Consider the following 15,202-nt stretch of genomic DNA (forward strand, 5'->3'; position numbering starts at 1 on the left):
GAGCCTGGTCAGCTACAGTCCATGGGGTCACAAAGAATCAGACACAATTGAGAGACTAAGCACAGCACAGATATATAACATTCAGGGATTTAAAAGCAGAAACACTCTTCCCAAACGTAATAAACTTAACAATTTTTGTTTGTTTTCTGAACAGACTTCCTTTCGTTCCTTTTAGATATGAGCTCTCAGGGAAGCTGTAGGTGTAAAAGTAGCAAATTGCATCTAAATGAAATGTATGTTGGTGCTTCCCTGGTAGTCCAGTAGCTGGGACTCTGAGCTCCCAATACAGGGGACCAAGGTTGATCCCTGGTCAGGTAACTATCCCCCGTGCCACAACTAAGACCGACCGCAGCCAAATAAATAAATAAAAAGAATTGTATATTTCATACCCTCATACAGCTTCAGTCAGTCAGTTCAGTCGTTCAGTTGTGTCTGAGTCTTGCTACCCCATGGATTGCAACATGGCAGTCTTCCTTGTCCATCACCAACTCCCAGAACTTGCTCAAACTCATGTCCATCAAGTTGATGATGCCATCCAACTATCTCATCCTCTGTCACCCCCTTCTCCTCCTGCCTTCAATCTTTCCTAGCATCAGGGTATTCTCCAGTGAGTCAGCTCTTTGCATCAGGTGAAAGTTTCAGCTTCAACATCATTCCTTCCAATGAATATTCAGGACTGATCTCCTTTAGGATTGCCTGGTTTGATCTTGCAGTCCAAGGGACTCTCAAGAGTCTTTTGCAACACCACAGTTGAAAAGCATCAATTCTTTGGTGCTTAGCTTTCTTTATAGTCCAGCTCTCTCATAGAGCTTACAACTGAGCAATTTCCATCCTTAGAGTCCAAACTTTGAGTGAAGACGTTCATTACAATGTAAATAATGGAAATAAAGTTCACTGTGTTCCGGTATTAAAACAAAAAAATGTTGTTGGCAAAGTGATACATGCTTTTTAATTCACTATCTAAGTTTGTCATAGATTTTCTTCCAAGGAGCAAGCATCTTTTAATTTCATGACTGCAGTCACCGTCCACAGTGACTTTGGAGCCCAAGAAAATAAAATCTGTCACTGCTTCCACTTTTCCCCTTCTATTTTCCATAAAGTGATGGAACTGGATGCCAACATCTTAATTTTTTTAATATTGAGTTTCGAGCCAGTTTTTTCACTTTCCTCTTTCACCCTCATCAAGAGGCTCTTTGGTTCTTCTTCAGTTTCTGCCATTTGGGTGTATTATCTGCATATCTAAGGTTGTTGATATGTCTCTCTGCAATCTTTATTTTGGCTTGAGAGACGGTTCTGAGAGGTTAGTAATTTGAAGACAGAAGAGTAACAATTACATCTGGCAAAGATGAGTTATTTGTTGACTTAGCAAAAGTAGTATTTTAAAGAGAGTGGTCAGTTCAGTCAGTTCATTCGCTCAGTCGTGTCCGACTCTTTGCGACCCCATGAATCGCAGCACGCCAGGCCTCCCTGTCCATCACCCAAACTATTGTCCATCGAGTTGGTAATGCCATCCAGCTGTCTCATCCTCTGTTGTCCCCTTCTCCTCCTGCCCCCAATCCCTCCCAGCATCAGAGTCTTTTCCAATGAGTCAACTCTTCGCATCAGGTGGCCAAAGTATTGGAGTTTCAGCTTCAGCATCAGTCCCTCCAAAGAACACCCAGGACTGATCTCCTTTAGGATGGACTAGTTGGATCTCCTTGCTGTCCAAGGGACTCTTGGGAGTCTTCTCCAACACCACAGTTCAGAAGCATCAATTCTTTGGCACTCAGCTTTCTTCACAGTCCAACTCTCACATCCACACATGACCACTGGTAGAAACCCTATAAGATGTGTTGAACAGAAAATGGTGTGTGAAAGTGTGGACACAATGGTTGTACACAGCTCCTGTGAGAAATTTTGCTCTAAGGAGGAACAGAAAATAGAAGAAGAAGTAACTGCAGACTTAAGAACATGGGGAGAGGGAGGAGAGGGTGGGATGTGTGGAGAGAGTAACATGTTGGTTTCTGGAGAATTGGTTAGTGTGGGGAAAAAAATGCACCATTTGGTGGCCAGAAGTATTGAAAGTCACCAAGTGACAACTACTCTGAAATGGGGCAGGATGCTGTGGGGCCCCTTCCCTGTCCCTCATTTCTTGTTTGCAGGAAAAAGACTTCAGCCACCTAGGCCTTCCTCAATACCAAAGAGCAGGTGGCAACAGTTACTATTCAGGGAGTACAGTTCAGTTCAGTCCCTCAGTCGTGTCCAACTCTTTGCGACCCCGTGAATCGCAGCACGCCAGGCCTCCCTGTCCATCACCAACTCCTGGAGTTCACTCAGATTCATGTCCACCAAGTCAGTGATGCCATCCAGCCATCTCATCCTCTGTCATCCCCTTCTCCTCCTGCCCCCAATCCCTCCCAGCATCAGAGTCTTTTCCAATGAGTCAACTCTTCACATGAGGTGGCCAAAGTACTGGAGTTTCAGCTTTAGCATCATTCCGTCCAAAGAAATCCCAGGGCTGGTCTCCTTCAGAATGGACTGGTTGGATCTCCTTGCAGTCCAAGGGATTCTCAAGAGTCTTCTCCAACACCACAGTTCAAAACCATCAATTCTTTGGCGCTCAGCCTTCTTCACAGTCCAACTATCACATCCATACATGACCACAGGAAAAACCATAGCCTTGACTAGACGGAGCTTTGTTGGCAAAGTAATGTCTCTGCTTTTGAATATGCTATCTAGGTTGGTCATAACTTTCCTTCCAAGGAGTAAGCATCTTTTAATTTCATGGCTGCAGTCACCATCTGTGGTGATTTTGGAGCCCCCCAGAGTAAAATCTGACAGTTTCCACTATTTCCCCATCTATTTCCCATGAAGTTATGGGACCAGATGCCATGATCTTCGTTTTCTAAATATTGAGCTATAAGCCAACTTTTTCACTCTCCACTTTCACTTTCATCAAGAGGCTTTTTAGTTCCTCTCCACTTTCTGCCTTTGACTTTGCCTCTGTCTTTGACTGTGTGGATCACAATAAACTGTGGAAAATTCTGAAAGAGATGTGAATACCAGACCACCTGACCTGCCTCTTGAGAAATCTGTATGCAGGTCAGGAAGCAACAATTAGAACTGGACATGGAACAACAGACTGTTTCCAAATAGGAAAGGGAGTACATCAAGGCTGTATATTGTCACCCTGCTTATTTAACTTATATGCAGAGTACATCATGAGAAACACTGGACTGGAAGAAACACAAGCTGGAATCAAGATTCAGGGGGTAAGGGGATGCAAAAACACAGGAGGAACAATGAAAAAACTATAGTGCAGAGATTAAAGCAGAAGCCCGGTTCTTCCTCAAGGAATATACTTAACGATACCTTTGAGTTCTTCTAGGGAAACTAGGGCCCCCATCCAGGTGGAGCTGCTTCTGGTTGAACCCAGGATCCCTGGAGCACCTTCCTGTTACCTCACCACCAACCAATCAGAAGAAAGTCATACCACCTGCAGCCCTCACCTCAAATTTTGCCTACAAAAACTCCCTGACACGCATCAGGGACTTTGTGTTTTTTCAGCACAAGCCATCTTCTTGTTTCTTGGCCCTGCAGTAAACCTTTCTCTGCTCTAAACTCTGGTTTGCATTTGTTTAGCCTCACTGTGCATTGAGCACGTGAATTTGCCTTTGGCGATAATTTCATTTATATGAATGGGCTTCCCTGGTGGTTCAGATGGTAAAGAATCTGCCTACAATGTGGGAGACCTGGGTTCGATCGCTGGGTGGGGAAGATCCCCTGGAAAAGGGAATGGGAACCCATTCCAGTATTTGAAACAGGAAGTAGAATGGTATTTGCCAGAGGATGGGGGTTTGGGATAGGTGGGGAGCTGTTTTAATCAGTACAGGGTTTCAGTCTGGGAAGATAAGAAAGTTCTGGAGATGGATATTGATGACAGTTGTACAACAATGTGAATGTATTCAATGCCACAGAACAGCACACTTAAAAACTGAGAAGGTAAATTTCAGTGTTATTTACATTTTACCAATTAGAGGAGGAGAAAGTTGCTTTTTCTTCTACCCTTCCAAAATACTGGGGCCCTGGAAGGTCAACTCATAGAAGACAGATGAGCAAGAGAAAGACAGTTTTATTGACATGTGCAGCATGCACGCATGTGAGAGAAATGCAGTATTAACTCAAATGGGTCCTTAGAACTTAGGGTAAGTATAGCATCTTAACAAAGAAACATAGATTCATGAAGTTACAAGACAAAGGAAAAGGAGATTAGGTTGTTTTTTGTTTTTTTTTTTTTTTTTAGAAATGCAAACTATAGGGAACTAAATACATTGGAGAAATTACTGGGAGATGGATTTAGAAAAGGCAAAGGAACCAGAGATGAAGTTGCAAACATCCACTGGATCATAAAAAAAGCAAGAGAGTTCCAGAAAAAGATCTATTTCTGCTTCATTGACTGTACTAAAGCTTTTAACTGTGGGGAATCACAACAAGCTATGGAAAATTCTTCAAGAGATGGGACTACCAGACCACCTTACCTGCCTCCTGAGAAACCTGTATGCAGGTCAAGAAGCAACAGTTAGAACTAGACATGGAACAACAGACTGGTTCCAAATTGGGAAAGGATTACGACAAGGCTGTATATTGTCACCCTGCTTATGTAACTTATATGAAGAGTACATCATGTGAAATGCTGAACTGGATGAAGCACAAGCTGGAATCAACACTGCTGGGAGAAACATCAATAACCTCAGATATGCAGATGACACCACCCTTATGGCAAAGAGGAACTCAAGAGCCTCTTGATGAAAGTGAAAGAGGACAATGAAAAAGCTGGCTTAAAACTCAACATTCAAAAAACAAAGATCATGGCATCCAGTCCCATCACTTCATGGCAAATAGATGGGGAAACAATGGAAACAGTGACAGAGTTTACTTTCTTGGGCTCCAAAATCACTGCAGATGGTGACTGCAGCCATGAAATTAAAAGACACTTGCTCCTTGGAAGAAAAGCTATGACCAACCTAGACAGTGTATTAAAAAGCAGAGACATTACTTTGCTGACAAAGGTCCATCTAGTCAAAGCTATGGTTTTTCCAGTCATCATGTATGGATGTGAGGGTTGGACCATAAAGAAAACAGAGCACTGAAGAATTGATGTTTTTGAACTGTGGTGTTGGAGAAGACTCCTGAGAGTCCCTTGGACTGCAAGGAGATCATAACTAGTCAATTCTAAAGGAAATCAGTCCTGAATATTCATTGGAAGGACTGCTGCTGAAGCTCCAATACTTTGGCCACCTGATGTGAAGAACTGACTCATTAGAAAGGACCCTGACTCTGGGAAAGACTGAAGGCAGGAGGACTCAGTAGTTGAAGCTCATGGGCTCAGTAGTTGTTGTGGCACACTGGCTTAGTTGCTCCACAGCAAGTGGGATCTTCCTGAGCCAGGGACCAAACCAGTGTCCCCTGCATTGGCAGGCAGATTCCCATCCACTGTACCACCAGGAAAGTTCCCCATCACTTTCCATAATACTGTCCAGCTTCTGAAGGACTATGTCTGATATGCCCTAATCTCTTGCCTCTCAGACCAGACCCACCTTCCCCCATTTCCTTCACAATAGAGATCTGCAGCCACTCAAAAGAGAAGGTCCAGTTAAAATTTATTCCCTCACATGGGACTACTAACATTACATAGCAATTTATATGGCTCCAAACTGAACAGTCAAGGTTACAGCAAGACAACTCATGTTATAGGAGGCCTACTCACCATACATTGACATAATTGTGACTCTCCCCCAAACAGTGGAGATAATTCCAAGGTAAATAATCTTTCCCCCTGGACAGTGAAGTCTACCTGTTTACCTAAGCAGTAGGCTTGCCCTGCAGAGCCAAGTCTCCATCAGAAATCTCTGACAGCACATGTCAGGAATCCGAAAATAAGTTTAGGGTAAATACTAATCCATTAAAGCAACTATGGCTTGTCTGAAACAAAAGCTCCAAGAAGAAATCTAAGGACTTAAGGAATAAATGTATATAAGGATAAGGATAAGGAATAAATGCACATAAGGATAAGGATAACGTGAAGTGAAGTCGCTCAGTCATGTCTGACTCTTTGTGACCCCATGGACTGTAGCCTATCAGGCTCCTCTGTCCATGGGATTTTCCAGGCAATAGTGCTGGAGTGGATTGCCATTTCCTTCTCCAGGGGATCTTCCCGACCCAGGAATTGAACCCGGGTCTCCCGCATTGCAGACAGACGTTTTACCATCTGAGCCACCAGGGAAGCCACCAAGGAAGGATAACGTAGTAGAAAGGAACTAAATACAAGTTGAAGGACTTCCCTGGTGGTCCAGTGGCTAAGACTCCACACTCCAAATGAAGGGGGCCTGGGTTCGATCCCTGGTCAGGGAACTAGATCCCACATGCCACAACTAAGACCCAGCACAGCCAAATAAATAAATAAATGTTAAAAAAACAAGCAAAAAAACATGAATTGACAACTTAGAAAATAAATGCAAAATAATTAAAGTTTAGCACCAGCACAATAATAAAATACAACACACTGGACTGAATAAATAGCATTAAATTGGAATTCCCTGGCAGTCCAGTGGATAGGACTCAGTGCTTTCACTGCTGAGGATCTGGGTTCAATCCCTAGTTAGGGAATTAAGATCCCACAAGGCAAGGCCAAAAATATTTTTTAAATTTTTTAAAAAGGAAAAAAAAGAAGCAATAATACATGGTATTAAAGTAATAGATTATTTGGAAAAGATAAAATTTGGTACATATGTCATACCTTACACCATATATATGTAATATATATGAGTCAAAGATTTAGATATTATAAAAACAGAATCCATAAAGGTTATAGAAATAAACATAGGTGATCTCTTTCTAATAATCTTGACTCAGAGAAAACTTTCTTTAAAAGTCATAAACTCAAGGACTTCCCTGGTGGTCCAATGGTTAAGAATCCATGCTCCCAACTCAGGGGGCCTGGTTCAATCCCTAGTCAGGCAACTAGATCACACAAGCTACAACTAAAAGAGTCTGCATGCCACAACTAAGACCCAGAGCAGCCAAATAAATAAATAAAAATAGTTTTTTAGGAAAAGAAAGTCATAAGCACAGACACCAAGACACCATGAAGAACAAGACTGTTTAAATGGATTTATTAAAAATAGAAGTTTGTTGTATGGCGAAAATCACATAAATGAAAATGACAAGCTAGGAAAACAAGATTGCAATCACTATGCTGGAGATATGGAGAAGGCAATGGCACCCCACTCCAGGACTCTTGCTTGGAAGATCCCATGAACAGAGGAGCCTGGTAGGCTGCAGTCCATGGGATCGTTAAGAGTCGGACACAACTGACCGACTTCACTCTCATTTTTCACTTTAATGCATTGGAGAAGGAAATGGCAACCCACTCCAGTGTTCTTGCCTGGAGAATCCCAGGGACAGGGGAGCCTGGTGGGCTGCCGTCTATGAGGTCGCACAGAGTCGGACACGACTGAAGCAACTTAGCAACATGCTGGAGATAAAGGGGATTGTTCCTTTCATTTACAATGATATCGGATAAACCAGTAAGAAGAATACTAACAGCCCAACTGGAAATTGAACAAAAGATCAAGGCTGATCATAGGGGAACAATGCAAATTTCTTATGAACCACAGATAAGATGCTCAATATCTTGCTCAGAATTAGGGAAGCTCAAAACAATAAGATGCAATTTTTCACCTTACAGAGTACAAAAGATAAAAAAAAAGTGTTGGCTAGAGAGTCAAAACAGGCATCTTTACACATCTCGGTGACATTTTATGAAAAAAGGAAATCTGTACAAATTTTGACAGACGTATGTTTCAACACAGCCATGTATTTCAGGGACACATCCTAAAGATACCATCATGCCTGTGTGTTGATATCTCTGAAGAAAGATGTTATCACAAAATTGATTGTAAAAGCAAGGGCTGCAACGATATATGTGCTCATCAATGGAGGACTGGTTATATTAATACAGTGGAATACCAGGGAAACAAAAAGAATGAGGCAGAGCTCTATCTGCTCTATCTAATATCAAAGATTATCCAAAATATATCCTGAGATGAAAAGTGCAGGACAGAAAAGAATACTGTTATATGTTCACTTTGTGGAAAACCTCAAACAGTAGCATACATCATCCCTTCATGTATGCGGATACTTAATAGTTTCCGCTCTGGAGAGGGTTACCAAGGAGTCTAGGATGACTGGGAAACTTACCTTTCCTTCAATAGTGTCTTGATGCACACAAAGGCCTAAAGTGAATAATCTCTTTAATCTAGAAAAAAATGGGAATATGTTTTTCTGAAACCATCTTGTAGCAACTACCCAAATATAAGCATTTTGATCATGCCTGTCTGTATCAAAAATGTGTCTGTGGAGGGATCTGGGGCCAGGGAGATGGGATGCAGTAAGAGCATATGGTCCCCGACACCCCCCGCCAAAAAAGAACATATGCCCAGTTATGCTAAGTGAAATTAGTCAGACAAAGACAAATACTGCATGACATCACCTATATGTGGAACCTAAAAAAATGCAACAAATTAGTGAATACAACAATAACAACAACAACAAAAAAAGCAGACTCACAGATACAGAGAGCAAACTAGTGGTTACCAGTGGTGAGAGGGAAAGGCGGGCAATATAGGGGCAGAGGAATAAGAAATTAAGAGGTACAAACTATCAGGTAAAAAATAAGCAATGCTGTGCTTAGTTGCTCAGTTGTGTCCAACTCTTTGCAACCCCGTGGACTGTAGCCCACCAGGCTCCTCTGTCCATGGGATTCTCCAGGCAGGAATACTGGAGTGGGGTGCCATGTCCTCCTTCAGGGGATCTTCCCAACCCAGGGATCGAACCCAGGTCTCCCACACTGCAGGTGGATTCTTACTGTCTGAGCCACCAGGGAAGCCCAAGAACACTGGAGTGGATATCCTATCCCTATTTTATATCCTATTAATATTTTATGATAACTGTAAATAAAGTATAACCTTTAAAGACTGTGTATCAGTATATTGCACACCTGTAACATTATATCACTGTGCATCAAGTATACTTCAATAAAAATGTTTAAAATTTTTAAATGTAAAAAAAAAACTATATGCCAAGAAAACAAAAGAATTTGGAATAACTATGTTGTAAAATAGACACAAATAACCAAATACAGGTGCCCCACATACAGATAATATGTAACTCTTGATAAGTACAGTTTATCTGCATCCTATGAGGTTTAATAGGCAATATTTTCATTTTTATTCAGATCTTATGCTATGGATTAAAGATATTTTGTATAATATGACTATGACTACCACTTTCTTTTAGCTAGTATTACCTGGTATCTGATAATGTTCTTTTTTTTTCCTTTCAACTTGATAGATTTTCTGGTTTAGTTTCATTTTTGATAAACAGTATAGGTCTGGCTTTTGTTATTCCTCCAACATGATATTTTCTTTCTCTTATTTTGTAAAACTAATCATTATTAACTTACTATAATAACTGATATATTTGGACTTAATTTGAATCATCTTAGTTTTTACATTATTTATCCTGATTGTGTTGTGCCATTTAAGAGGAAAAAGGAAACAAAATTATATATGTACAATATGAACATATATTTTAAACAATAAATGTAAAAATATACATTACTGTGGGAGACCAGAAGGAAAGGTATCTAAGTATTAATGATGTAATAGTTTGTCTTAAAGAAGTGAAATTATAGGTGGTTTCTTCTATTTTTTTCTATGTTTTTTAAATGTTGCATGATGAGAAGATATTATTTTTAGGGTAAAAAAAATTGGCCAGCAGATTAATATAAATTTTATTTAATGAATAAAACTGATGAGGAAGCTGATGAACCAGTCCATTCCCGCTGGTTCTCCTCCCCTCATCCTGTCCGGAGAGCACTGGGGACTCCTAGGGAGTGTGTGTCTCCACTCACCAGTCTCTGGATTGAGTTTTCCTTTTATGTCTACAAATGGCAGTGTCCTCACCTGGCCCTTGACTCCCCAGGGCGTGGGAGGAAAGGGGAGGGTGAAGTGAATGCTCAGGGCCTTATCCTGCCATTGAGTCCCCTTGAATATCAGCAGGATGTGGCCCTAAGGGTTTTCCTCCCCTGATTTCCCCAAACAGAAAATGCCATCCTCTGTCTAGACAGCACTTTGATGGATTGTGAACACAACGATATCACAACTTTATCTGAACTAGCTGCAAATGTCCTGCAGCCAACTTAAAATTTAATCTGTGGAGGTAAATGTTTGTTCACTCTTGGTTCCCAGCCTAGATGCAATTTGGCCGCCAATCCCTTTTGAAGTGCTTAGTCTGGATTTAATTTTGAGGCACCCGTTATTTTTTTTTTTGTAAATTCTTGGCACTGTTTGTAATGCCTTCCGATGTTGGTCTGTGTCTCTGATTAATGGGAGTTTTGTCTTTTCATGTAGTTTAATATTTTCCCAACTTTTAAAATCTATAAAATCTCATACATTTTTCAAATGAATTAAACACAGTACTTAAAAACAGCAAGCAAAGGAAGCAATAGCCTTATTGTTTTAGAATGATGCATAGCTCCACCCAGGGCTGTTTTGAAATCTTATTAAGTTCTGGACTGAACCAGCTATACAATTTGTAGGGCCCAGTGACAAGTGAAAATGCTAGGTTCATTTTTTTTTAATTATCAAGACTTCCAAGATAACAACAGCAAATCATTAAACCAATCTCAGGGCCCTTCTAAAGAGGTGTGCTCAGTCAGGTCTGACTCTTTGCAGTCTCATGGATTGTAGCCCACCAGGCTCCTCTGTCCATGGGATTTTCCAGGCAAGAATACTGGAGTGGGTTGCTATTTCCCACTCCAAGGGATCTTCCTGACCCAGGGATCAAATCCAAGTCTCTTGAGTCTCCTGCATTGACAGGGGATTCTTTGCCACTAGCACCACCTGGGAAGCACCTTCTAAACATAGGGGCCCTGTGCTAATGCCCTGGTTGCATGTCCACAGAACTGGCCTTGCCTCCGAACATTTCTGATAAGTCCCACCCCACATTAATTTCCATGTCAAAATGCACTCATATCCTACTGAAGGTATTTAATGTTGGAATCATTTGGGAAAGGATTTTGCTTTGAAATTTTGTATGTATATGAAAGTCGCTCAGTCGTGCCTGAATCTTTGCGACCCCGTGGACTGTAGCCCACCAGGCTCCTCCTTGAGAATCTCCTCCTGGAGAATCCTTGGGATTCTCCAGACAAGAATACTGGAATGGATTGCCATTTCCCTCTTCAGGGGATCTTCCCGACCCAGGAATCGAATCCAGGTATCCCACATTGCAGACATATTCTTTACCGTCTGAGCCACCAGGGAAGTGAAATTTTGTGGCTACAAGCAAAACATTTCCTTGATTGACTCTAATATCTCTATCCATAGATATCCTTACAAACAGTGTATATGTTTAGAAATTCCTGTGTGGTGAGAAAATCAGGCCTTTCAAATCACTTTCACTAACATTTTTATAAACATCAGAATTGGCAATGAAAGGAGTTGTCATTAGCTGTGTTGTATGAATATTTAATTAAATAACTGTCTCAATATTATAGTTTTCTTTTGATGTTTTTAAGCTGATGACTGTTTTTTAGACCCAGGTATTGTCATGTGTCCTGGAAACATTCAAGATTCCATGTACTATGACTAAAGAACTTAATGGGGGGAAATGGCGCTAAGGATCCCACCCCTATTCTGATCCCACCCCTATTCATATCCCCTCGTGAGAGTAGGCCAGCTCTCTCCTGATACCACACACACACACACAGTGAAGGGCACTGATGAAACACATGAGATTATGAAGCTCTCTTTGGTACAGAGGACATTTAAGGCCTTGTTTTCTCTTGTTCACCTAAAGTTAGAACTGAGTGTCTTGGTATCTATATTACTTGTAACAGACTTATTCTCACATCTTACTGGTTAAAACTGGATGCACTGGCAAGGCAATGGAATCCCTAAAAGGTCTAGATTCAACTCCTGAGGTAGTTGAATTCATCTTTTCTGAATCACAGGATGGCATGGAGTATAGACATCAGAACAAAATTTGGTCGGGGTTAGAAGGGGAAAGAGGTCACGCCCAGCAGTGCCCTCTCTCCTACCCACTTGGCCAGATACCTACCTAATCTCTGTCAATTGAACTTACCCACACAAGAGTTTGACCTAGAAACTACTGATGCCAAGAGAGCAACCTAGACAGAATCCCCCTAGCTTAGGTAGTACTACTACAGCCAGTTTCCAGAGATGTGGGGGTCATGGTTCTAACAGCAAGGTCCAAGGTCTAGAGCAAGTGTGGCCAGTGGCAGTAGCAAGGGCATCCTCACAAGCCTAGCTTGGTGGCAGGATTTCAGACATATTTTTCCTGTTGACGGACATAGCTTTCAATCCTAGTTCTTATCCCTACTGGACATTCTGTGAATTTGAAAAAGCCTGTAGTAACTTTTACATCTGATTAAGTTAGTACTCACTGACTTCAGTTGCTCAGTCATGTCCAACGCTTTGAGACCCCATGAAGTGCAGCACGCCAGACCTCCCTGTCCATCACCAACTCCCGGAGTTCATCCAAACCCATGTCCATTGAGTTGGTGATGCCATCCAATCATCTCATCCTCTGTCGTCCCCTTCTCCTCCTGCCCTTAGTCTTTTCCAGCATCAGGGTCTTTTCCAATAAGTCAGCTCTTTGCATCAGGTGGCCAAAGTATTGGAGTTTCAGCTTCAACATCAGTCCTACCAATGAACACCCAGGACTGATCTCCTTTAGGATGAACTGGTTGGATCTCCTTGAAGTCCAAGGGACTCTCAAGAGTCTTCTCCAACACTACAGTTCAAAAGCATCAATTCTTTGGTGCTCAGCTTTCTTCACAGTCCAACTCTCACATCCCTACATGACCACTGGAAAAACCATAGCCTTAACTAGACAGACCTTTGTTGACAAAGTAATATCTCTGCTTTTCATTATGCTCTCTAGTTTGGTCATAACTTTCCTTCCAAGGAGTAAACATCTTTTAATTTCATGGCTGCAATCACCATCTGCAGTGATTTTGGAGCCCAGAAAAATAAAGTTAGCCACTGTTTCCATGGTTTCCCCATCTATTTGCCAGGAAGTAATGGGACTGGATGCCATGATCTTAGTTTATTGAATGTTGAGCTTTAAGCCAACTTTTTCACTCTCCTCTTTCACTTTCATCAAGAGGCTCTTTAGTTCTTCTTTGCTTTCTGTCATAAGGGTGGTGTCATCTGCATATTTGAGGTTATTGATATTTCTCCCGGCAATCATAATTCCAACTTGTGCTTCCTCCAGCCCAGCATTTCTCATGATGTACTCTGCATATAAGTTAAATAAGCAGGGTGACAATATACAGCCTTGACGTACTCCTTTTCCTATTTGGAACCAGTCTGTTGTTCCATGTCCAGTTCTAACTGTTGTTTCCTGACCTGTATACATGTTTCTCAAGAGGCAGGTCAGGTGGTCTGGCATTCCCATCTCTTTCAGAATTTTTCACAGTTTAGTAGGTTGGATTCTATTTCTTGTAGATCTGAACTTGATTATCTGTCCCTTTCTGAGGGCCTAAGTCAGATAACCATGTGTGAAAACACCATACAGAATTCAGATACACAAGTGAATTTCATTTCACTGGTGCTAATTTATAGCTTCCATGCATGCTTGCTTGCTGAGGTGCTTCAGTCATGTTTGATTCTTTGAGACTCTATGGACCGTAGCCTATCAGGCTCCTCTGTCCATGGGATGGAGTGGGTTGTGGTGCCCTCGTTCAAGGGATCTTTCCAACCCAGGGATCCAACCTGCATCTCATACATCTCCTGCATTGGCAGGTGGGTTCTTTACCACCAGCGCCACCTGGGAAACCCAATTTACAGCTTATTTGTCCAGGCAATCTTCAGTTTCAGCTTAGACTTTCTCACTTAAATGACCCAAAACTGAACTAAGAATCTTCAATTTTGCTTTCTTGGGAGTTTTGCTTTAAATCTTGCAAATGAAGGAGTGGCCTGGTTCACTGAGCAAGACAACTCCGTCCTTGTGGTTTGTAATGTTCCTCTCTTCCTCTCTTTGAGGGTAGCTTCTCAGGGAACTTCCTGAGAAGGTGGGAGGGGGAGGCTCCATGCTGAAAGAGATAGTTCCACAATGGATGAAAGACAGGCTTTTCCTATTTCATAATCAAGCCAAGTTCCATCATCACATCCACCCATTCAGTGAAGATATGGTTGCCCGGTACTAATAAATGGATTATTGGGGGACATCTCAGGATACGATGAATCTGTTAGTGTTTGGATGCTGTCGACGAACATGATACAGTATATGCAGACTATAGATAACATACTCAGAATAGAACAGGATAGATGTCTCTACTGGCCATTGGTATTCATGTGTGAGTATTATAGTTTGCAGTTTTGACTTGGCATCCTCAGGTCATCTTGAGTGAACTTCCTAAGAGTATGAGGCAACCATACACCTGGGAAGAGATATCCATGTGGAATGGTCATGGAATGGTCTGAAAGCCTTCAGACACCTGGAGACTTTTATAAGTTAGAGTGTGGTGAGGGGGCAAGGATGCCTGAGTATGCTACAGGAGCAGAGTTGTGGGTCTGAAGATCCCTCCTGCAACTCCTTCCTGGGCTCAGGCCCCTATCAGTGCTGCCAGGAGGTAGACTTTCCTTTGAAGTTACCTACATGTAGAGCTCAAATCCATTTATTCCATCATCATTTTGCTATCTTGGCCAATCCTGGTAATCAGAGCAGTGTATCTCCTTGTTTCAGTTCTCCATCTGCTCTATTTGCACCCCACCCCCACACCCCCAATTCCCTTTATTCCTTCTACTCTAGAGGAACCACATGGAAATACATATTAATAGTTCCTAACACTGTAGAAGTCACAAGATCAGTCCTTGAATAAACTGTTTAGAGTTGCTATCAGGCACAGACATCTGGCAAAGACTCATGTGGAGCTTTAAGTGCCAGAAATGTCATTCCTCATGGCAGTGACTCAGAAGCCTGGACCAAAGAAGAATCATATAATACCATCGCAAGTTTCAAGTCACTGTAAATAGCTCTAACATATTACTGCACGTGCTGAGATCTGCAATTTGCTGTGAGTTTGTTCTCTTTGCCAAAGAATGTGAAAGAAAAGTTTGGAGCTGCCCCAACTCTT

This window comes from Bubalus kerabau, chromosome 12 (genome assembly GCF_029407905.1).
Source record: "Bubalus kerabau isolate K-KA32 ecotype Philippines breed swamp buffalo chromosome 12, PCC_UOA_SB_1v2, whole genome shotgun sequence".
NCBI classification, from domain to species: domain Eukaryota; kingdom Metazoa; phylum Chordata; class Mammalia; order Artiodactyla; family Bovidae; genus Bubalus; species Bubalus kerabau.